This window comes from Lissotriton vulgaris, chromosome 1_1 (assembly GCF_964263255.1).
Source record: "Lissotriton vulgaris chromosome 1_1, aLisVul1.2, whole genome shotgun sequence".
Taxonomy (NCBI): domain Eukaryota; kingdom Metazoa; phylum Chordata; class Amphibia; order Caudata; family Salamandridae; genus Lissotriton; species Lissotriton vulgaris.
The window spans coordinates 23,624,230-23,646,821 of record NC_141685.1 but is presented as its reverse complement, the minus strand read 5'-3'; the positions used below and the strand labels follow the sequence as shown (position 1 = coordinate 23,646,821).

The following is a 22,592-nucleotide window of genomic DNA, read 5'->3' as shown; positions in this document are numbered from 1 at the left end:
GGTTGGTGGCTGCTGACGAGCAGGCCACAAGGTTGTCTGAGAAAAGCTCCTGGGCTTAAGCTTAGGGCAAATGGTGGTTGAAGTTAGCAAAAAAGGCACACCTCCAGCGGCTCTAGGGTGGCAGAGTGCTATTTTGGCATCTGGTGTCCTGTTACTTGCAATGGGGATTCTCCGGTTTACAAACACACTGCCTGGCTCCGGCACGAGGATCTTCTGGGTGCGACCACTACTTGGATAGGTAAGTTGGGATGCTGGGGGTTGGCTAGACACTGTCGTTTGGGCCACCCAACGCTATGGGCCTTTGGGTGCAGGGGCGTCTTTTCCGGTCGGATCTTCTTAGCAGCTCCTGGTTATGATGGGGGGGAACCCTCTGGATTTAGACTGCAGGCGTCGACTGGAGCCTTGAGGCAGGTCAGGGATCACTGGATCTCGGGTCAGGATTGCCGAGGAGACCTCCTTGTGGTGTTGGGCCACTTAAACTCCGGCCATGGATGTTGGGTGCAGAATGGTGCAGACTCGCGGATTTCGCCAGAGCTGAGGTCTCTCGGTGTACAAATCCGGTGTTGCTAGAACCAAGTCTTTCCTGTGGAAGGCAGGGCAGGTCCTCAGGGTTCTTGATGTTGCTGGATGCAGGACACACCGGAGTGTCGCTTCTGCAGGTTCAAGGTGTTTACAGGTCGATTGGGCTGGGGCCAGTCAGTAGGTGTCGTCCTCTTCTTAGATTTCTTCTAGGTTGTTGCTTGTCTGACTTCTTGGTTCCGGGCAGCCCCCTAAATACTGTATTTCGGGGGCGTTTTAGTGGTCTCAAGGTCAGTAGCCAATGGGCTACTGACCTCAGGGCGAACACACCCTTGGTGTGCTCACCCCACGTGGGGGAGTGAGCACAATCCCTAATCTAGGTAGGAGAGTGCCTGCCATCTGCGAGATGGCGGGCACTGAAGAGTGAGCCTCGCCTCCCCCACATGAGGGCTGGGGTTGGCAGAGATGGGCACGCCTTCTGGGTTGTGCTATGTTTTCCCACCTGTCTTCCCGCCGAAAAGGAGGGGAGACAGGAAGAGGGCCTGCTCCTGATAGCATAAGAAGCTGAGTGTCGCATTACAAAGGCACAACGCCTTTGAAACTCCACTGCCACAGATGGCTCTATATGGCCTGGGAGACGTGTGAACACCACCGCCTAGGAAAGGCTTTGTTTCTGGGCTCAGTCCCACCCCAGGGGTCCAGAAACATGTCTTGTGGTGGCAGGCTGGTGTGTACCAGTCAGGAAATCCACCAGGGGCTGGTTGTTTTTCCGGGAGGGGGGGAGCGAGAGAGAGAGAGAGAAAGTGAGAGTGAGAGTGAGAGACACAGCTCTGTGCCGTTGAAGAAGAAACATTTGTAGTGTGAATTCCATGGCTGCCACAGCAACATCAACTCAGACAAACTTGGGGAGTGCTGTGGTTTGGCAATAGTCTCTTCTTTTTGGTGCAAAAAACTCTGGCACACTTCTGGCAATTGCCACAGTTGATCCGCATATTCCCAGCTTTGGCAATCGTGCTTGGCTCCAAGCTTGGAATACCAGTCTCACTTTCATGAGTCTGTCAGATAGACCCACAGCACAAGAGCCCGCCACGGGCAGCATTAGATATGGGGAGTGGGTGTGTGGCCTTCCCTTCACCAGGACATTTTCAGCCTGAGGCCTCCATCTCTTGGAGGTCCGCCATTATTTGTCTGCGGAGGGGGGCACGCAGCTATCCTTCCTAGATAGTTTTGTCCCCGGGAACCCCATCCCCCAGGGCCCACTGTATTATTCTTTAAGGAGAGGGGGCTCCCTCACTGAGCCATTAATGGCTCTGGTGACTCCATCTCCCTCGCCGCTCAGATGCTGTGACCTGGGGATTTTTTTCTTATCTCCCGCCACGCAGGAGCAACCACAAAGTCTGCTTCCAGCCGGCAGGTGCTTTGAAAATGCTACATATTTACAACAAGGGGTGGTGAGGGACAGAGTCTCTGAATTAAGCAGAAAGCTCTCACCCAGTCAAGAGATCAGGGCTAGATCCAACACCGTTTTTTAGCTCACTGCACCATCCCAGTTTCAGAACCTGGCTGTATGCAAATTAGTCTGTTCCTGTCCCAGTGCATGATGGGAACAGGGCAAACCAAACTACAAAAGCCAATTCTTACACTGGGAAGGAAACAAGCTCCCGGGGACCGGTTTCTGGCATTACAGCCGTCTTCGGCCCGGTTTGCTTGAATCCTGATGGTGCAATGAGCAAGGGTCTCACATCTGAGAATACCCTTCCACGCTTAGGGTGGACAAAAATATTTACAACAAGGGGTGGTGAGGGACAGAGTCTCTGAATTAGGCAGAAAGCTATCACCCAGTCAAGAGATCAGGGCTAGATCCAACACCGTTTTTTAGCTCACTGCACCATCCCAGTTTCAGAACCTGGCTGTATGCAAATTAGTCTGTTCCTGTCCCAGTGCATGATGGGAACAGGGCAAACCAAACTACAAAAGCCAATTCTTACACTGGGAAGGAAACAAGCTCCCGGGGACCGGTTTCTGGCATTACAGCCGTCTTCGGCCCGGTTTGCTTGAATCCTGAGGGTGCAATGAGCAAGGGTCTCACATCTGAGAATACCCTTCCACGCTTAGGGTGGACAAAAATATTTACAACAAGGGGTGGTGAGGGACAGAGTCTCTGAATTAAGCAGAAAGCTCTCACCCAGTCAAGAGATCAGGGCTAGATCCAACACCGTTTTTTAGCTCACTGCACCATCCCAGTTTCAGAACCTGGCTGTATGCAAATTAGTCTGTTCCTGTCCCAGTGCATGATGGGAACAGGGCAAACCAAACTACAAAAGCCAATTCTTACACTGGGAAGGAAACAAGCTCCCGGGGACCGGTTTCTGGCATTACAGCCGTCTTCGGCCCGGTTTGCTTGAATCCTGATGGTGCAATGAGCAAGGGTCTCACATCTGAGAATATCCTTCCACGCTTAGGGTGGACAAAAATATTTACAACAAGGGGTGGTGAGGGACAGAGTCTCTGAATTAAGCAGAAAGCTCTCACCCAGTCAAGAGATCAGGGCTAGATCCAACACCGTTTTTTAGCTCACTGCACCATCCCAGTTTCAGAACCTGGCTGTATGCAAATTAGTCTGTTCCTGTCCCAGTGCATGATGGGAACAGGGCAAACCAAACTACAAAAGCCAATTCTTACACTGGGAAGGAAACAAGCTCCCGGGGACCGGTTTCTGGCATTACAGCCGTCTTCGGCCCGGTTTGCTTGAATCCTGATGGTGCAATGAGCAAGGGTCTCACATCTGAGAATACCCTTCCACGCTTAGGGTGGACAAAAATATTTACAACAAGGGGTGGTGAGGGACAGAGTCTCTGAATTAAGCAGAAAGCTCTCACCCAGTCAAGAGATCAGGGCTAGATCCAACACCGTTTTTTAGCTCACTGCACCATCCCAGTTTCAGAACCTGGCTGTATGCAAATTAGTCTGTTCCTGTCCCAGTACATGATGGGAACAGGGCAAACCAAACTACAAAAGCCAATTCTTACACTGGGAAGGAAACAAGCTCCCGGTTCTGAGCTGGGATGGGGCAGTGAGATAAATAACGGTGATGGATCAAGCCCTGATCTTTGGACTGGGTAAGAGTGGTCTGTTTAACTCAGACACTCTGTTCATCACCACCCCCTTTTGTAAATCGTTTTTGGCCACTATAGGTGTGGCAGGGTATACTCAGACATGAGTCCCTTTCTCACTGCTCCATCAGGATTCAAGCAAGCCGGGCCGAAGAAGGCTGAAATGCCAGAAACCGGTCCCCGGTAGCTTGTCTCCTTTCTGGTGAAGAATTGGCTTGGTAGTTTAGTCTGCCCTGTTCCCATGATGCACTGGGCCAGGGACAGACTGATTTGCATATAGCCAGGTTCTGAGCTGGGATGGGGCAGTGAGATAAATAACGGTGATGGATCAAGCCCTGATCTTTGGACTGGGTAAGAGTGGTCTGTTTAACTCAGACACTCTGTTCATCACCACCCCCTTTTGTAAATCGTTTTTGGCCACTATAGGTGTGGCAGGGTATACTCAGACATGAGTCCCTTTCTCACTGCTCCATCAGGATTCAAGCAAGCCGGGCCGAAGAAGGCTGAAATGCCAGAAACCGGTCCCCGGTAGCTTGTCTCCTTTCTGGTGAAGAATTGGCTTGGTAGTTTAGTCTGCCCTGTTCCCATGATGCACTGGGCCAGGGACAGACTGATTTGCATATAGCCAGGTTCTGAGCTGGGATGGGGCAGTGAGATAAATAACGGTGATGGATCAAGCCCTGATCTTTGGACTGGGTAAGAGTGGTCTGTTTAACTCAGACACTCTGTTCATCACCACCCCCTTTTGTAAATCGTTTTTGGCCACTATAGGTGTGGCAGGGTATACTCAGACATGAGTCCCTTTCTCACTGCTCCATCAGGATTCAAGCAAGCCGGGCCGAAGAAGGCTGAAATGCCAGAAACCGGTCCCCGGTAGCTTGTCTCCTTTCTGGTGAAGAATTGGCTTGGTAGTTTAGTCTGCCCTGTTCCCATGATGCACTGGGCCAGGGACAGACTGATTTGCATATAGCCAGGTTCTGAGCTGGGATGGGGCAGTGAGATAAATAACGGTGATGGATCAAGCCCTGATCTTTGGATTGGGTAAGAGTGGTCTGTTTAACTCAGACACTCTGTTCATCACCACCCCCTTTTGTAAATCGTTTTTGGCCACTATAGGTGTGGCAGGGTATACTCAGACATGAGTCCCTTTCTCACTGCTCCATCAGGATTCAAGCAAGCCGGGCCGAAGAAGGCTGAAATGCCAGAAACCGGTCCCCGGTAGCTTGTCTCCTTTCTGGTGAAGAATTGGCTTGGTAGTTTAGTCTGCCCTGTTCCCATGATGCACTGGGCCAGGGACAGACTGATTTGCATATAGCCAGGTTCAGAGCTGGGATGGGGCAGTGAGATAAATAACAGTGATGGATCAAGCCTTGATCTTTGGACTGGGTAAGAGTGGTCTGTTTAACTCAGACACTCTGTTCATCACCACCCCCCCTTTTGTAAATCGTTGAAAATGCTACAGTCAGGTGGAAGGAACCATGAGATCTGACGTGGGCAGCGAAACAGAAAAAGAGACTGTTGCTGCCCGGAGGCAGCAGCATAAGTAGCTGCTCACTGAGGGTGGCAGCAAAGCCCATCTTAAATTACACAAACATTAGACATTATACATCACTTTCAAACTGATACAAGTCATACTTATAACTCACATGTATAATCTCGCACCACCTCGCAAATTCATATAACTCGTACAGCTTCATACAGTCTTCTCACCTCACTTGCCACACTACATTAAATATAACTCACCACTATACTAGTCACTATGTTCTGCCACATTATATAATTTCAGATGTAATAAGTGTTGTTATTAATGCAATAATTTCACATACACTAACTGCTGTAATACACAAGGGTATAGGTGGCGCATGGAGAAGGGGCGAGTTATAGTTAATGTAGTGTGGAGACTGGAGTGGTGTGCAGTTTGGTGCTGAACAGTGGGGTTACATAAAGTTGAGTCTGCTATAGTGCAGTGCTGTAAATTAAAATTCCGTAAAGTGCAGTGGTGTATATTGGAGAGCTGTACAGTGCAGAGGTGCAGGGTGGAATAGCATACATTACAGTGGGGTACAGTGCAATAGGGTACATGTGCTGTGGCATATACTGTGTAGTGCCATAAAGTTGAGCAGCGCAGAACTGGGTAGTCTTCAGTGTAATAACAATCGGTTTGGGGCAGTGAAATCATCATACATATATCGGTGAAGCATATATGTACCGTACCGCAGAGTAAATTATCAAAGTGTAGAGTCCAGTATACAATGAAGTGTCATTTAGTGCAGCGGTACAGAATGTAGTCTTGTAAAGTATAATAGGATAAAGGGAATTGTAGTACAGAAAAGTGGCGTACACTGTATTTCAGTACCTTGGAGTGCCTTTAAGTGGAGTAGCCTGCACTAGAATAGGGTACACTCCGTACTGTACTTTGAAGGGGGGCCCAGTCCAATAGAATATAGTGGAATAGTGTAAACTAGAGTTGAGTACAGTGAACAGCATGCAGCGTGTAACAGAGTAGGGGTGTCCAGAAACTGTCATACACAAAAGTGTAGTAGAATAAAGAGGGGAACAGTATAATAGCATAGAGTATAGTGTTGTAGACGGGAGTGGCATACAGTGGAGTTCAGTGGACTAATGTGCAGTAAATTAGTGTACAGTACAGTGGCGTATACAGGAGTGTTGTACAGCGGAGTGTCATACTTTGAAGTGAATGTTATACAGCAGAGTGGCTTAAAGTGGAGTGTGTAAATTAAAGGAAACATAGGGTTAAAGTGTGTAAACAAATTACAATTTTATATCTGTAAATATATATTATAATATGTACAATAACACTTTATGGCTCTATATGTAAATACTGTAAGTAATGTTGAACGTATTTGTTATATAAAACATACTTATATATTGTGCTATGGTGTACTGTGCTAAGTTTACAGTATACCACAATACATGGGGCTCGTGACTGGGTATGTGAGTGGTTCATGGCTGTGTTTTCCAAAGGTAACAAGCATTTGCAATGCAATAGGTCTCGCATTAGGAAAGTTTGAGCTATTGGTCTTGTAAATGACAATCTTTTTATTTATGTGTTGGTTTTGAAAATAGCTAAATTAATAGCTTTGTGACTTACAAATGTCAATAGTTATAACTTTTGCAAATGTGACACCTATAGCATTTGTAATGCAACATGTTTTGTATTTCCGTGACTTAGATGTATTGATTTTACAAATTACAATGGCTTTTAATTTTTTTAAATAATTAATACTTAAATAAAAGTTATTGTAATTTATAATGGCAAGAGCTTAAACTTTTGTAAATAACTTTAGTTAAGATTTTGTTCAGTGTATTTTCTTGTGACGAAAAGCCAAGAACAGAAGTTAAATATTAACATCTTTTTGTGACATTTGTAATAAAGCTTGAAACATTGAGAGAAAATATTTGAACCAGTTATTGTTGAATGGATGCACAGATTGATACTGTGGTGGCGCTGAGTGATGTTGTGGTGCCGACGAGTGATGCTGTGGCGTTCAGTGATGCTGTGGTAGCGCATAGTGATGTTGTGGTACCCCTGAGTGATGCTGTGGTGGTGCGATAGATAGATAGAGTGAGGGCGATAGATAGCTAGAGGGAGGGCGAAAGATAGATAGAGGGAGGGCGAAAGATAGATAGAGGGAGGGCGAAAGATAGATAGAGGGAGGGCGAAAGATAGATAGAGGGAGGGCAAAAGATAGATAGAGTGAGGGCAAAAGATAGATAGAGTGAGGCGAAAGATAGATAGAGTGAGGGCAAAAGATAGATAGAGTGAGGGCAAAAGATAGATAGAGTGAGAGCAAAAGATAGATAGAGTGAGGGCGAAAGATAGATAAGAGTGAGGGCGGGCGATAGATAGCGTGAGGGCCATAGATAGATAGCGTGAGAGCGATAGAGAGATAGCGTGAGAGCGATAGATAGATAGCGTGAGAGCGATAGATAGATAGCGTGAGGGTGATAGAGTGAGGGCGATAGATAGATAGAGGGCGAGAGATAGATAGAGTGAGGGCGATAGATAGATAGAGTGAGTGAGGGCGGTAGAGTGAGGGTGGTAGAGTGAGTGAGGGCGGTAGAGTGGTAGAGTGAGGGTGGTAGAGTGAGGGCGGTAGAGTGGTAGAGTGGTAGAGTGAGGGCGGTAGAGTGGTAGAGTGGTAGAGTGAGGGCGGTAGAGTGGTAGAGTGAGGGCGGTAGAGTGAGGGCGGTAGAGTGGTAGAGTGAGGGCGGTAGAGTGAGGGCGGTAGAGTGAGGGCGGTAGAGTGAGGGCGGTGGCGGTAGAGTGAGGGCGGTAGAGTGAGGGTGGTAGAGTCAGGGTGGTAGAGTCAGGGCGGTAGAGTGTGAGGGCGGTAGAGTGTGAGGGCGGTAGAGTGGGAGGGCGGTAGAGTGGGAGGGCGGTAGAGTGTGAGGGCGGTAGAGTGTGAGGGCGGTAGAGTGTGAGGGTGTGTGAGAAGGTGAGGGTGTGGGTGTGGGAGAGGGTGAGTGAGAGGGTGAGGGTGTGTGAGGGTTAGTGAGAGAGTGAGGGTGTGTGCGAGGGTGAGGGTGTGAGAGGGTGAGGGTGTGTGTGAGGGTGTGAGAGAGTGATGGTGTGTGTGAGGGTGAGTGAGGGTGTGTGTGAGGGTGTGTGAGAAAGAGGGTGTGTGTGTGAGGGTGAGGGTGTGTGGAGTAGCGGGTGTGTGAGTGAGGGCGTGTAAGGGTGAGGGGGTGTGAGTGGGCGAGGGGTGTGAGGGCGGGAGAGGGAGGGCGTGTGAGGGAGAGGGAGGGTGTGTGAGGGAGAGGGAGGGTGTGTGAGGGTGAGGGTGGGGTGTGTGAGGGTGAGGGTGGGGTGTGTGAGGGTGAGTGAGGGTGTGTGGGTGAGTGAGAGTGTGTGAGGGTGAGGGTGGTGTGGGGGTGCAAGGGTGGGGGTGTGTGGGGTGTGAGGGTGAGTGAGGTGAGTGAGGGTGTGTGAGGGTGAGGGGGTGTGAGGGTGTGGGGTGCGAGGGTGAGGGTGTGTGTGAGGGGGTGTGTGATGGTGAGAGGGTGTAAGTGAGGGTGAGAGGGTGTTTGAGGGTGAGGGGGGTGAGAGGGTGGGTGAGGGGGGTGTGAGGGTGAGAGGGTAAGAGGGGGTGAGAGGGTAAGAGGGGGTGTGAGGGTGAGAGGGCGTGTGAGGGTGAGAGGGTGTTTGAGGGTGAGAGGGGGTGTGAGGGTGAGAGGGGGTGTGAGGGTGAGAGGGTGAGAGGGTGTGGGTAAGGGTGTGTGAGGGTAAGGGTGAGGGGGTGTGAGGGTGAGGGGGTGTGGGGGTGTGAGGGTGTGTGGGGGTGTGAGGGGGTGTGAGGGTGAGGGTGAGGGTGAGGGTATGTGAGGGTGAGGTGGTGTATGGTTGCAAACAACAATTGCTTCCATGACGTGATAAATCGAGTGAAGGGAGATAAGTAGCATGTGTGTCTACAGGCGCGGACTCTGAGGATTACTGTGTTAAACATTGCGCAGTCAGAGCAGGGAAGAATGTGCAGGGCAACGGCCTGCGCAAGCCTACAGTACCATATAGCTTGGTAGCACCAAGAGATCCGTGGACGGGCTAGAAAGGGGCAGACATGACGAGTCCAACGTATCTCCCTCTGATTAGAGCACGCACAGCAGTATCAGGTAGCAATCCAAACAGGCGAGACGTATTGGTTTTGCCAATGCTTGTTATGATTGAAAGGGCTACTACGGATAACCCAAAAGCAGCGATCCCATTGTTTCTAGCCAGCTGTATTCAGCTACATCTTGACTGCAGTACTTTATTAGAATTCCTTTAAACGTGTATCTTTATATTGTGTGAATGCAATACGGTTTGCATTGCATACGTACCTACTCTGCATTTTTAGGAAAGAGTGCCCCTATCTAAGCAACAAATGTTCACTTTTGACTATAGTACTTTAGCATAATTCTTTTAATGTTTATCTTTGTGTTCCGTGTGTAATACGGTTTGTATTACATACGTGTGAACTCTGCAGGTTTAGGATGAAGTACCCCATTTAAGCACAAATATTCAGTGTGTGCGTTCTCATTATAATTCGAATCACCTACATTTTAGCAAGAGTGCGACATAGAGTACCCCATCCTCTTCCCTCCAAGTGTTTCCCCACAAGAATGTAACTCGCTGCAAACTCTTAGCAAATAACGTTCCCTTGCATGTCAAAACACAGAAATCATCGCGTAATAGAACATGTTGCTGGAGGCTGGTCATTCACTGTTACCCAACTTTCACTGGGGGAAGCAGCTGGAATGGTAAAACCCATAATCTGCATTTTTTTTAAGCAAAGACAGGCTGTTTGTGGAGTTGTCCCGTGGTGTCTCTCAGTGGTTAGACCTTTCTGGCCCTGTGTACAGTACGTGTGCACTGAACAATGAAAGAGGTGATTAGAAGCAGCGCTGCATGATAATGAGGAAAGGTAGGCTTTCATTAGCTCTCTCGGCAAAATCGTGCTGCTGCTGGAAGCAAATGTACCAGAATGGTTGAGTTGCATTTTGAAAAGAGGGGGAGGAGAGGTGAGCTGAGGCATGGAGGGGTCAATGTGAGAGGAGGGTCTCATGAGTGGCAGTACTACCTCCCGGAGAGGATGGAGGAGCAAAAAATATTTTTTAGCAGGCAGCTCCTCAGAGAGCCTGCTGCTCTTCTCTCGATTTCCCTTGTTTTTCTGCTGAGAGAAACCCTATCGTCCAAACGCCTGGTATCAAAACAGCAGGGAGCTCACTATTGAGGGAGAAGGGGAGGTGGGGGGGGGGGATTATTGAAGGATTTTGCAAGCGACCGTGCGGCAGTAACCCCAGCACTTGTGTGGAGTGCTCTCAGACAAAGAGAAGCACTCCTAAACAAACGTATTTAATGTGTGCTTACATTTAAAGCGGGGCCAAGGAATATGACTGCAGTTTTGTATTTGAAGAATTGTTGTAACATTTACGTATTGTTACATATATCCCTATGCATTTTGGGCAACGGTGTGCCCTTCGTCAGGGGAAAAACATCTTTGAATGAGACCAGAAAAAACAGCGCTTACAAGAAGTATTCACCCATAGGGGGTTTATAATACTGTCAGGTTCATAACCGAACCTAGTAGCCCACATGTGTGCAACGAACCTGGAAAGGTGAAAAAATAGTAAAAACATGCGGGCGATGTGCAGTTGTGAAATATCCACGTGATATCTTAGCAAGTGCAACACTAAACAGGGAAGAGTCTAAAAAACGAGTATAAACGTTGTGCCCAACGAGTTATAGTGCCCGAAATGTGACCAGAACATAAAAACCATTGCTAAGTAGTAAAAGGCAAAAGATTATTAACAAGTGTTAAAACAAGCATCCAAGTGAATCCCAGCGTGTGTCAATTCAAACGTAAAAGAGTACACGGCCTCGCGGTCGTGAAAGTGAAAGCAATTAGGCTGTGAGAAGTGTGAACTATAACAAACAACACACTTGCCAGTGCTGGGGTGAGAAGTGTGAAGCAGGGGGCGGGAGAGCGGATGCCTTTGAAGTGAAGCTCTCGGAGGCAGGCGGGAGCAAATGGCAAGCAGGTGCATGAGCACATGCACTCGACGAAATCCGCAATGGTTTAGCCTTTGGTTTTGCCCCCAATACTCTTGTCTATTTATTCCTTGCGGAATATAATAGACGAGACCTAAAAATCAGCCACATAGTTTTTTATCACAACTTCCCATTATTGTGCGATCAGTGTTTTGCTGACTTATTTATGGCTTATGACGTTACATATAATTAAGGATTACATTTTATTGTAATTAACTATCTATTGCCACTTTATTTCAGTGCTAATAGGTTAAATTTTTTTGTTTACAGATGTGTAGATATTATGGACCTACGGATTTTCAAATATTTTCTTCCTTAATATTCTTGGACTTGTTTGTCCGATCCTCGTGAAATTTAGCATACTTGTTTAACCAGTTTCATTGGGAAGAACTAAAAGTTATGTGGGATTTAGTCGGGGGAGTCCCAAAAATAAGGGGGTCCCAAAACATGATTAATTTCAATGTATTTCATGATAAACGTTTTGTTGGACCTGGGGTAGCCTGGCCTAGGGCAAGACTAACATACAGAGGCTCTGTGTAAAGGTTGCAGACCACCCAAAAGTAAAGCTACGCAATAGCACACAAAAAGAAAACACTACACCAAAAATTGTGGGAAAATACGTACTGTTTTATAAAAATAATATTTTCTTTGTGGTCAAAATTTACAGTTTATAACATTTCAGATTATTGACATTTCAGCAATTAAACCTCTTTACTTCTAGCAATTTATCAGTTAAATTTCCAATTACAGTTCATACAGTTTTCTAGAGATCAGAAAAACCCACTTTCAAAGATGACCAGCAATACAGTACACTTTACAGTAGTAATAATTACACTTCCAATTAATTGCTTAACTCAAGGTTCAGCATTAATTAACCATCTTACGGACTCTGAACTTAACTTCAATAAAGTAATACACAATGCCCAATTCTGGTCACTCACAGCACCAACCTCCCTCAGTGTTAACTCTTGCAGTTGATCTAACTCAGGCTCCACAAGTTCCCTCTGTGGATTTCCCCCACCCCTACTGGGAGTTTATAACTGTCCCTTCTCCCACATAGGGGTAGCACCAACTCTGGTAAGAACTCTGCACTCCCTCCTTCTTGATTAACTGTTCCCCTCCCCTTTGGGTGACACTCCTTACTTGAGGCAGAGTTATCTGCGTGGTCCAGGGGAAGAACCTGCTTCACAGGGTCAGGGGAGACTCAACACTAAGGTCACACAGCAGCCACTCGGTATACTTTCCTCTCTTCTCCCGCTCGCGCTGTGTTTACTGCTAGCGCTCAAGCGGGGAGAGAGATCACAACAGCTGGCTGGTGACTGGGCTCCTTTCACTCGCCTTCCCGTGGAGCGCTTGAGTGGCACAGGGGACTGAGCGTTACTTCAGCGGCCAGGGGAAACTCCGGCGCCTCCTCCCGCAATCCTCGATGAGCGCGCTGTTCTCCCGGGCATGCGCGTAGCTCTCCGACGACTCCGCCTCCGCCCTCACGAGTCGCGCTACTCTCCGGAGCCTGCGCGCTCCTCGCCGGAAACTTCACCTCACAGACGCTGCACTTCTGGGCCTGCCCGAACCTAGGCCCCTCCTGCCTCCAGTAGCGGTCACGCTGGGGACATGCGCGGAAGCGCTTCCTTTCTTCCACTGGCGCGGCCGGTGCCCCTAGGGTCCCACAGACGATCGGAGCAGCGCCGCTGCTCTCCCTCAGTCACTTCCCTCACCGGCTCCAGAGGAAGGATGTTTTCAAGCAGCGCCCTCGCTCCTCAGGACGTTTATGGCTCCACAGACCAACGACTTCACCAGGGCACGACAAGGAACTCCAGCCACGTCACGGGGCTCACAGCTGTTCTTCCACGCTGGTAGGTGCAGCGCTGGGCATGGGAAGTTAGGGATATCCTCAGTAAGAGTGTCCTGTCAGCTTTCACTGGGGTTCAGACTTAGAAGGGTCTTCCTTCACACGCAGGTTGCTTTTCTTCTCAGCAGTTGATGTATGGGGAGGGATTGGTCAGAGGCTGAAGGGGGAACGTCTCTCTGAAGTGACTGTCTGCCTCCAAGACAAACTAGCTGCTCTCAGTGCGTCCACCTCCTCTCACCACTGCCTCACTCCTCCACTCTTGGGTCAGCCCAAAATGGCTGCTGGTCACTGGCCTTATATAGGGTGGCCTGAGACCTGCAGAAGTCTCTGGTTGTTTCTAGAAAGTTCCCTATGTTAGCCTATGGGCCTGTCCTCCAGTAGTGTCCGTTATGGCAGTTGGTGGACACCATTTTAGGTTTCTGGATGTCCCTAGATTTTCAAGGGGCTTGACTAGGCCTCACAGGTTATGAGGGAAAAATGGAGTCATAGCCAAGGAACACCTAGCCCCCTGACAGCATTGAAAAATCCTGGGGGACATGTACATAAAAATAAAAATAGAAACTCTGGGAGGCTAAGGGGGACAAAAATAAATAATATTGGTTAGAATATCCCCAGAAGCAGACAGGTCTAACACGTTTGTAATTTCCGTTTGGCGAAAACCGTCAGACGCGTTTTGTAACAATGTGGAAGGATTACATATTACAGTGTCCAAATGATTATTTCCTGTAGCTAAGGTAAGTAGTGTAACTAAATTAGAAGTTGTAAAGTATTTAAAGTTAGTGATATCTGTTGTTGCGTTATTGTACAGAAATATGGGGGTATTTCACAATAGTACCACAGTACATAATGATTACAAGTCATTAGCTAAATGTCTAATCATAGGCTTTAGAAAAGTTAAATAGAGCTATGTTATTTTTAGGTGCAGTTTGTCTGTGTTCTGCATTACACCTTCCAATATAGGTAAGTATAAGGTGTGGTATTTTTGTAAGGTTAAAATTTTTCTTTTTTTGTAAATTTCAATAGAAATATTTATAGCAGTGTACTCTGGAATGCGTTTTTTTGTAAAGTAGCACAGTAATTTTGAGCAATTAGTGCACTACTCCGTACACTTTTCGGTGTGTGAGTATATATATATATATATATACCCATGAGCAAGGCAGCTACGTCAAAACGCGTTGGGTACTTTGTTTGGCTTCAGATGCACTTTAAATAAATCTCTTTTGGAGCAACGATACAGTGTTTGTGACTGTGCTGGTGAGGAGTGCATGCGTGCATATGTATAGATATATACAGATATAGATATATAAACGTATAAGGATAATGGTGCATACCCTGTAAGCATTTGTTCTTGGCATGTAGTGCTGTAAATTCACATGCTTTGCATAATATCCAGTTTCTTAATACACACTACATGTTCATTCAAGCCACTAGACTCTTCTACCAATAACCTGGGAAGATGATCTTTCCGTCTGCCCTTCAACGCCAAGATAATGCAAAAACAGCAAGGTTTTCCTCTCAGTACTTAAACTTGGCTCACGCACCATACATAGATGTTCTGCATAGTGAAAAAAAAATCACCTAATGACAGTGTATAGCAAGTTCCTGTAATATATAATATAAGATAACAATACACCCCTCCAAGAATTACTGAAGATCTAATCAGCCAACTCAAAGTCACATTATTACACTCAATAATATTCTAAGAAAACTGCTGTTATGGCAGAACACAATTGTAGAGCATAAACAGTATTGTAAGAAACCAAAAGTCACACAGACGTTACTGGAAAAATAAATAAGCTGTGCGAATCACCTTAGATCAAACTTAATACTTCCTAGGAAGAACAGTCTTAATGCGGAAACTCTTAAACTTATGGCAAGGTGTGTGAATTACTGATGATCCAACACAAAACAAAGAAATCTCACAGTAGGAGTGCTAATCAGTGCTCATCATGCACAATAGGACTCTTCCCAATCGAAACTGGCCAAAATACATTGCTACGAGGACATCACACACTGTGTGATGGTGTTAGTGTGACGTGTGTCTCACCCAACAGCATGTGACACAACAACGTAAGCTCCAAGTAACTTGGACCCACCGTAATTCAATGCAAGGAAGACTGATAGCACGCACCAATGAAACTCATAGTAAGGTTAATTTAGCCAGAATTCAATGTCCAATCCACCACCTCAATGACTGATAAAGATGACCTGTAATGCATCTCTTTTCCCAAAAGCAATGGTAACAGGAGCTACATATAAAATTGCATGACGATTTGGCTAAGTGATCCCAATGATTTAAAATACAGAATCACTCACCATTGTTCCTGTAATTTGCTCCACTGCTTCTGCAATCGTCGCAATGGTATTACACTCTGTAATAACGTGTGATATGTCCACCTGATAAAACATATAGCGGGACACCAGGGGACTCGAGTTGGAGAGCTGCACAACAGTCATCACACCATGGTTCAACTCTCTGCCAATGTAAGGATCTAGAACATTTCAGTAGATAAAGAATCCAAAAAGGCGAGATTTGTCCAAACATATTTGAAGTTTATTGCTCAAAGTACTCAAGCCACAGATTCATCTCACTTCCAGCGATTCTCACATCTTCCAAACCCCTTTACATTCCACGTCCACTTACATCATGAACCTAACAGAAATTATAGGCATAGAATACCATAGGCGCCCCACTGGTCATCACGCATGACGCCAAAACATAAACCATGACGACCACATTATAAACCCACATCCTACCAACAAAGAATCACCAATAGAGTAGTAAACTACCCTAGCACCAAAATGTGGTTTTGCTTTGGGGCCCAACTGTGCATGAAATGACATACAGATGTAACTAGTCTGATATATAAAATACCTGTATTATCCACCAGAAATTCCACTCTTTAGACATAATTGTCAACATCAATTTCCGACACAGACCACAAACACCTATCCACCATGACTTGAAATATTTACATGTTTTAATATGGAGTCCGGTGGACAGAAATAAGTACGAGTTATGTATCAAATTAAACTGGAAACCATGTAAGATTAGGAATAAAGTGCACTCAGCAATACACATAATAAGAATAAGACTGGGAGAGCCTCTAACATTTTAACCCTTTCTATGCTGACGACGGGACCGCTCCGTCATCAGCTGCGGTGGAGCTGTGCTGATGATGGAGCGGACCCGTCATGGACTGGCTGCCGCACCTGCGCGGCGCGTTCTATTGAGCGGGCGGGGCCACGACGGAACCGCTCCGTCATGAGCACAGCCCAACCGCGGCTGATGACGGAGCGGTTCCGTCACCAGCATGCGGCTGCCGCGCGGCCGCCCCGCCCCCTTAGCACTGCGGCGAAATAGCCGCCGCAGTGAAGGGGTTAAAGTATTTGGCCTGCAGCCTTCTCTGGTAGCGGAACATTTTAATGGCCCATAACCATCAGTGGTGCACTGGAGCTTGAGGCCCCTTCTACCAATTGCAAAAAAAGATTTAATCTTAGAAATTAGGTTCCTGGTTGACCGGGATGCGAGCTCTGGTCAAGCAACAGCCACAATACCGTGCAGGGTGAACCACAAAGAGTCACTAAATTAGCCTGTGCTTTAAAGCAGTCAGGCTTAACTTAGTATACTATTTATGCAGCCCACAAGCAGTAATAGGGTGAGAATGCATCATATGTAAAATCCCAAACCACTTTAGAAAAATAGAGTCAATTTGAATAAATTATTTGATACCAAAATGACAAAAATCCAATCAGTAGAACTGCAGTTATGAATGTTATAAGTGTTTATTTGAAAGTAGCGCTTAAAGTATCCAAGAGCCAAATGCGGACACTTATTCGTGCGAGGCCAGGTTCAGATACAAGAAGTGGATTGGGCCCGGTCAAAGCTTGAATTAGTGATGGGAGAGGCACTCCAATTTAAACAAAAATTATTTGTAATTTTCTCCAGTTATCTAAGCGTGCTGCAGAGGAGGACGCAATGCCCATGCTGCGTCGAAAAAGACAAACATGAAAGAATCAAGCTGTAACAGCCTGACCTTTGCGCACTTACCATGGGACTTAGGAGAATTCTTGGGAATAATGTTCTTAAAAGGTAAAGTTCAGCAAGGAAGTCTGCAGGGGTAGCCAAGAAGGGAGCATCATCGTCTGATAGCCATGAGTCGAAGACGCGGTGAAGATTTATTCAGACTTAGTCTCTGAAATGGAAGTCGAAACCCCAGCAGGACAAGGCAGAAGGCTGCAGCCGAAGACAGTTCCACAAAGACGGATACTTTTTTGGCAAAAAACAACTGTAAAGCATTTGCTGCTATGAAGAAGAACATGGGGTGAGAAGATGCAAAGTCAATCCGACCAGCAATGTACCTCTGGCGATTAAGGAAGCAGGTAGGTCCCAGTCTCCTGCCGATTCTCAGAGCTGTTTTTATCCCAAAAATGTTTACGTCTCCAAATTATTTTTTGGCCACCTTAAGCACCACTTCTAAGGGTCCAGGACTGAAGGGACTCCATTTGGAGTCAGGACGCACTCAGTATGGGTCCTGGTGCAGGTTCAAGACGAAGGAAGCCTTCTGTGTCCCTGTGACTCTGAACAGGAGGCCAGTTAACTAGCCATTGCGAGTCGCTCTGGAGGCCCAGTTACAGTTGAAGATCCAGTCCTTGTCTCGGGCAGAAGGTGGCAGAGCAGGAGGACAATAGGGCAGCAATCTAGCAGGGCAGCAGTCCAGCAGAGTGGCATTCCTGTCAACAGCACAGGAGACCTTCTTCCTGGCAGAGTATCCACAGGTCCAAAAATATACTGAAGAGTATGTGTCTGAGGTTCTCTTTTTATACCCAGGTGTCCTACTTCTGGAAGGTGGGTGAAGCTTTTAGACTGTGGCTATGAAGTGCATGAGATTTGTTGACTTCCCCGCCATAGCTCCAAGCTGGCTATAGTGACAACAGGTAGGTGTTAGGTTCTTTGTGTTAGGGCCCATTACAACACACCTAATCCCTCTATTGTGAGGCTGTCAGGGAGAAATGCACAAAGTCTGCCACCCAATGATGTGACTCTAGACAGGTTACAGGCAAAAAATAGCTAAGGGAAAAAATTCCAACTTTCTTAAAGTAACATTTTCAAAATTGTAATCAAAAACCCAACTTTACCATTACATACGGTTTTTCATTACAATTCCAATTACATCAAACATGAGCTACCACCTGCTCCCAATTGGAACTTACAGCTTATTAAATGTAATAAGGCATCCTCAATGTTATCATATGGAGGGGTAGGCCTCAAAGTAGTGAAAACCGAACTTAGGAGTTGTTCACTACCAGGACATGTAAAACTAAAAAGTACATGTCCGACGTTTTAATTACACAGCGCCCTACCTTAGAGATGACATATGTAATAAGAATCTTGGCAAAGGGGGTTTAATGCCAAGTCTACATGGCAGTTTTAAAGTACATTCAGTCTACAATGGAAGGCACATGACATGTTTTAAGTGGCTACTTAAGTGGGTAGCAAAATATGTGAGTGCCGAGTGGTAACATTCAGTTTACAGGCCACGATTAATGGTATACTACACTACAAGAGACTTAGAACTAAATTAAATATGCCTATTTGATATCGGGCAATTTAACCATGTGTCAGACGAGTGAACACAGGCACTTTAACACTGGTTAGCAGTGATAAAGTCACTGTGTCCTTAGGCCAACAAAAACTAATTCAGTAAAAAGAGGAGGGAAAAAGGGAAACGTTTGGGGTGACCCTGCAGACAGGGCCAGGCCCAACACTTAATCAGCCAATAATTACAATTAGGGCTCCCGGTTTTATGGTATTTCTTTTTTTGTCATTTCCATCCGTATTTATCCATATTTATTTGTCAACTTTATCTGCATTTATCCATATTTATTATGGGTTTTGTGCAAAAAGTAAAGCTGAAACTGATATATTTCCAAATTTATTTAACCAATAAATTGGAGTCATGCTTGAATGCTTGCCAAGTTTAAGTGCTAGGAACACCCGCAGAAGATAAATCAATGCATTTATATCAAAATACGCACATTTCAGTATCAGTATTGTGCACAGCTACTGCTGTTTAAGCCTCTTTACTAAAATTCAATTCTTTTTCAACCCCCTTATCTATCAATCTACACAATTATTTGCCTGGCCGCCATGGCAAAGTGTAAAATTACTCAAAAAGCACCCAATTTCAGTTTTCTCCACATTTAAAAATAAATACAGACAAGAAAATAAATGGTTTTCGGTCTGTATTTATCTGTAAAAATCAGTAGAAAAGGAAAACTGGGAGCCCTAATTACAATACACGCTTTATATTGTGACCGTCATCATACACCCTGTTCAATCTTTACATGGAACCGCTGAGAAATCTCCTAAAAAAATCTGGGATTTATTATCACCTCAATGCTGACGACGCCCAAATCTCCTAAAGATATCTCCAGCACATGACATTTCAATTCTCAACACCACGCTCAACTCCATCCAAGATTGGATGTCAACAAATCAACTATTTGTGAATCCTTCCAAAACGGAATTTCTTCTCCTCTCTAGCTATCTCTGTCCTCCTCCTGTTCAATCATGGACGAACAATCGGAGCATTCTTAACAACAAACATACCATAGTTAACAGCGGAAAATCCCTAGGTGGTATCCTGGACAAAAGGCTCAAGCTACATTCCCAGATCAATAAAATCACCAAGAATGCACGTTACCAGCTGCCCCTTCACGATGGATGGGGGGGGTTGGCATTTCTTTCCTGAGCAAGACCTAAAAACTTTGGTCCAATTATTTTGTTCTCCTTGCTGTCTTCCCCAAAACCCACCTTTCCCCACTAAAATCCATCCTCCCTTCAGCAGCTTGTTTATGGGGACAAAATAGATAGTCAGATAACCCCCATACTGTTTTCCTTTCGCTGGTTTCCCATCAAAGCTATGTCAATTTGGTAGACGGCCTTCACCACCCACAAAGCCTTGCACACTTCCACAGATGGATATCTGGCAAATAAACTCAAAATCTCAGGCGGCTCTAGACCGTCACAAAATGCTGGAAGCTTCTGCTCAAACCTCTGCACCCTCCGGGACCAAGGCCACTCCACAGCCCTCATCCTTCTCGACTATCTGCGGCCTTGACACCATCTCCCACTGCACACTAGCCACCAGACTACATGACGCAGGAACACAAGTAACAACCCAGGACTGGATCCGATCATTCCTCACCGGAAGAAGCCAAAGGATCACACTGCCACCCTTTCTCTCCGACTCCACGAAAATCACCTGCGGAGTCCCACAGTGGTCATCTCTGAGCCTGACCCTCAACATTTACATGGCCCTCCTCGCAACCATAGTCTGACAACATGGCATGAACATCGTATCCTACGCTGACAGCCAACCCGTCCACTCCCTCACCATAGATCACACCATCACCAAACTCAGCTTCCAGAAAGGAATGCAAGATGTCGCAGTCTGGTTGACCAACAGCTGCCTGAAGCTTAACGCCGAGAAGACAGAGGTATTCATCCTTGGTACCACCCCATCAGCATGGGACAGCACATGGTGACTGGCCGCCTGCCGTCGGAACCCCACCTACCCCCGTAGACCACGTCAAGAACCTTGGCATCGTGTTCGACTCATTACTCACCATGAACTGACAGGTCAACGCCGTCACCCCCAGCTGCTTCAACACCCTCCGCAAAAACTTCAAGTGGATCCCGCCTGAGTCAAGGAAGACAGTCACCCACGCACTCATCACAAGCAGACTGGACTATGGAAACGCACTCTCATCAAAAAGTCCGTACTCCGCAAACTCCAGACAATACAGAACACCGCCGCCAGACTCGTCCTCGGCATCCCTGACACGAACACTTCAGTCAACACCTACTATGTCTCCACAGGCTTCCCGTGGAGAAGAGTCACTTTCAAAATCCTCACTCACGACTATGAATGCCTACAGAACAACGGACCCACATACCTGAACGACAGAATCAACTTCCACGTACCCAAAAGAAACTTCCGATCTTCCAACCTCGCACTGGCCGATACCCCGCGCATCCACAGAGCCAGAGCCGGCGGAAGATCCTTCTCTCACATTGCAGCCAAGACGTGGAACGAGCTCCCGGCAGCCATCAGACGTGCCCTCTCCCTGAACACCTTAAGGAAGACCCTCGAGACCGGGCTCTACGGCTAAACAGATCTGCGGACCCCCCCCCCCAGCGCCGTGAGACCCTCACGGATGAGTAGCGCGCTTACAATTCAACCCAGGCCATGAGCTCAGCTTTGTATAGAAGTATTCTACAATGTAAAGCAGCAATAGGAGAGCGAGGAATAGACCGAAGTACTTGCCCTTTTCCCCGGACATATATAATAGAACATATGTAAAGTATGTTATACCTGTATTAAGCTGCTGCTGCCACCTTTATTCGTCCTGATTGTGCATGTATCCGGTTACTGTGTTAATTCCATCAAAAGTGCCTTCCTTGGTTCTATTGACCCCTTCGGGCAAAGTTCGCGCCATAAAATGGATCTCCTTACCTCCTCCTGCCGGGACTGCTCTAAGCTGCTTGTCTTCGTATCCCTCGGGGGCGGGCTCCACCAGGGAGCACTCGAGGCAGTGACGACCGAGGGCAGGGGGGCTCCACTGGCTCAGGAGAGGCGCCCCGGCACCGGGGGCGGGGGCAGGCCTCGCCCTTCGACCGGGGGCGGGGCCAGGCCTCGCCTTTGCTGAAAAACAAACCCACAGAGACGCCTGCGAGTGGCAAAAAAACGGTCACTGGGCATGCGCAGTAAAAAAAATGAGCTAATGGGCATGCTCACTAGAGAACTACTGACCTATTGCGCATGCGCAGGAAAAACTTTTATAAGCGCGCGGATCTTTGATTTTAAATACGCATGCGCAAAAGAGACGTTGACTGTTCCGCGAGGTCGGAAGGAAATTCCATCCGGCCTACTTCCGCCCTGCGCAGCGGTGAGACACTAGTCCCCGGCACCAGGACAGCGCCGCCCTGCGCAGCGAAGAGACACTACTCCCTGGCACTAGGACAGCCCCGCCCTGCGCAGCGGGAAGACACTACTGCCCAGAGGGTGTTACAGAGAGTCAAAGAAGCAAAACAGCGGGTGAGAGGGGGGAGCTGGGGCAACAGAAGAGAGACGGGGCAGATCGTGGGGAAGAGGCTACTGACTGGGGTTAGAGAAGGAGGATTGTGGATGTATTTATTTTATTTACTTATTTATGCGTTTTCATATAGCGCGGACTTTACCCGAAGGCGTCAGGGCGCTTCACAAAAGGAACAGAAAATTACAAGTGAACAACTTAAAAAAGCAGACGATACGTTACATGAGGGAAAAGTGACGGTTGTGAGCAAAAAACATTCAAGAGGTAGCAAACAGTGCATTACAGGAGGAGAGAGTGACAAGTGTGCAGGTTACAAAAGCGTACAAAGTACACGTAGGGGTATAAAACTGCAATATATGCTAGACACTCAGGCACAAGAACAAACGTTACGGAGGCAATGGTGGCACTTCTGCAAGTATCAAAAGCAAACAAAATGTAAGAGGTAGCATACTGTGTGTTA

General features: G+C 46.9%; 1 protein-coding gene across 2 annotated transcripts in view; it reads right to left on the bottom strand.

Annotated features, from left to right (window-relative positions):
* Nucleotides 1–21,750, bottom strand: part of LOC147737009 (uncharacterized) — an 82,594-nt gene extending 60,844 nt beyond the window's left edge. Inside the window, exon 1 of one of the 2 annotated variants that reach the window (XM_086957202.1) lies at nt 21,553–21,750. The gene's annotated coding sequence lies outside the window, so the exon portion shown is untranslated. The remainder of the gene's footprint in view (nt 1–21,552) is intronic. The other variant, XM_086957123.1, reaches the window with a different exon arrangement.
* Nucleotides 21,751–22,592: the final 842 nt, after the last annotated feature.